Source organism: Arachis duranensis, chromosome 7 (genome assembly GCF_000817695.3).
Source record: "Arachis duranensis cultivar V14167 chromosome 7, aradu.V14167.gnm2.J7QH, whole genome shotgun sequence".
In the NCBI taxonomy this organism is placed as follows: domain Eukaryota; kingdom Viridiplantae; phylum Streptophyta; class Magnoliopsida; order Fabales; family Fabaceae; genus Arachis; species Arachis duranensis.
In genome coordinates this window covers 69,222,036-69,224,957 of record NC_029778.3, presented here as the reverse complement: position 1 = coordinate 69,224,957, position 2,922 = coordinate 69,222,036, and positions in this window count along the sequence as shown.

Below are 2,922 nucleotides of genomic sequence, written 5' to 3'. Positions count from 1 at the left end.
TAATTTAAATATTTTTTATTATTTTTAGAAAAAAAATATTTTAAGAAATTTAATAATATGTAATGAGAAATATCTAATAAAGTATACAGAAACCAATTAAAGCACAATACAAAAAATTTTTAGTAAAAGATGAAATAGATAACTTTATTTGAGTGATCCCCTTGTTTGATACTAAATTTTATAGTGTCTTTTATGGCATGTCTAAAAGGAAAAATCACGATAATAAATCAGGGAGAACAAAATTTTACACAAATTCGTCAAACCAAAATCTGGTTCAAGAATCCACCAATGCACGTTTCTATATAGTTCGAATTAGATCAATTCGAACTTAAACTTCACGTAATTCGAATCATATTGATTCCAACTATGTACACATGCACACACCAAGTAATTCGAATCAGCCTGATTCTAATTACACCCACGCACGCGTTCTCAAGTAATTCGAATTTGACTGATTCAAATTATTCATGGTATAATTCGAAAGATTAGAATTTGTTTCAGAGGATTGTCTACTTTGTGTGCTTTTGCCATGCTTGAGGGATTAGTACAAAAAAATTGCTATTCATCTTGGTACATAAATTTGAGTATAAAAATAAAAAGAAATAAATTTGCACTAATTTTCTCTTTATGAGATAAAAAATCTTAAATCGTCTTTCACTTATCGAACATTTTTAGTGTAAAATATACTTTTTATTCTTAATATTTGCGATATCTTTTACAATATTCTTAATGTTTAGTTGCATTCAATTTTGTCCATAACATCTTCGGTTTGTGTCAAAAATACTTTTAGACGTTAATTCCATGTAAAATATTAGGAATAAAATTGAAATTTAGGGTAAATCACAATAATAAACTAAGGGGAGCAAAATTTTACACAAATCCGCCAAACCAAAATCTGTTTCGTGAATCCACCAATGCACATTTATATGTAGTTCGAACCAACTTGATTCGAACTCATTTCTACATAATTCGAACCAAATACACAAACACATGCACACAGTAATTCGAACCAAATAGGTTCGAATTATACACAACACACACGCACACACTAATTCGAACCAGCTTGATTCGAATTACACACATAGTAATTTCTATGCTGTTAAAAAATTAATAATTTATTAAAAAAATTAATAATTTAAAAATTAAAAATATATATTTTTTATTTCATACATTAAAAAAAAGCTAACAAAATATTTAATTACGAGACTTTTTTAAAATATTAATGAGCTATCAATTCGAATTCCATACAATACTCTTTTGTCTATTTTTAATAGCTCATGAATATTTTTTAATAAATTTATTTAAATTATACTAAAAAATATTTTATTCTATGCAAAATAATTTAACAAAAATGGCTTAAAAAATGTTAGAAGTACTATAAAAATTTGTAATGTTCTAATGACTTAGGTAAATATATGTATGTACTCAAATTTTAAATAAAGTACTCTACATAGTCAATATTAATTTAAAAATTAAAGAAAATATTTTATTCCATACAAAACAATTAAAAAATATATTTTATTCTATACCAAATAATTTAAAAAGATGGCTTAAAAAGATGTTATGAATACTATAAAAGTTTGTAATATTCTAGTGATTTAGGTAAATACATGATAAAAATATATTTTCTTTAATTTTTAAATTATTATTGACTATGTAGAGTATATCTTTAATGTCCTAAGTCATTAGGATATTACAAATTTTTATAGTATTCCTAACATCTTTTAAGTTATTTTTTAAATTATTTTGCATATAAAAAAATATTTTTTGTGGTATAATTTAAATAAATTTATTAAAAAATATTCATGATAATTTTTTAATAAAATTATTTAAATTATATGGTGAGATATTACATGATTCGAATTACGCATGGGAAAGTTCGAATCACTCTGATTCAAATTATACGATGAGTAATTCGAATTCTATACAATACTCTTCTACCTATTCTTGATAGTTCATGAATATTTTTTAATAAATTTATTTAAATTATACCAAAAAATATTTTATTCTATGAAAAATAATTTAAAAAATATTTTTTAACCCATTTTTTAAAATTATTTTCTACAGAATAATTTTTTTTGTTGAATAATTTAAATAAATTCATTAAAAAAACTTATTAAAATATATTCATGAGCTATTAAAAATGGACAAAAGAGTATTGTATGAAATTTGAATTGATAGCTCATTAATATTTTAAATAAGTCTCGTAATTAAATATTTTGTTAGCTTTTTTTAATGTATGAAATAAAATATATAATTTTTCATTTTTAAATTATTAATTTTTTAACAGCATATTTCGAATTATACCATGAATAATTCGAATCAGTCAAATTCGAATTACTTGAGAAGGCGTGCATGGGTGTAACAGGCTGATTCGAATTACTTGGTGTGTGCATGTGTACATAGTTCGAATCAATATGATTCGAATTACGTGTAGTTTGAGTTAAAATTAATCTAATTCGAACTATATAGAAACGTGCATTAGTAAATTCTTGAACCAGATTTTGGTTTGATGGATTTGTGTAAAATTTTGCTCTTCCTTTCTGACTTATTATCGTGATTTGCCCTGTCTAAAATGAGCACAATAATTATATATTTATTGGATGTGCCATGTTTATATAGACCATTATATTTTATTAGATAAAAATTATAGGCTAATATAAAAGAAAAACATTGATGGACTCTAATAAATACAGAATATCCTAATACATAAATAAAGGCTTTAAATGACAATATTTTAATACACAAGACATTAAATGACAACAAAATTTTTTATTCTTAAATAATTAAATATAAAATATATAAATACAAAATATATGAGTATTTTTATTCATTAAGATTAATTATTATGTAAAAAACTTTTATAATATTAAAGATTATATTAAAATAATATTTTAAACTGTTACATAAAAATATGAAATA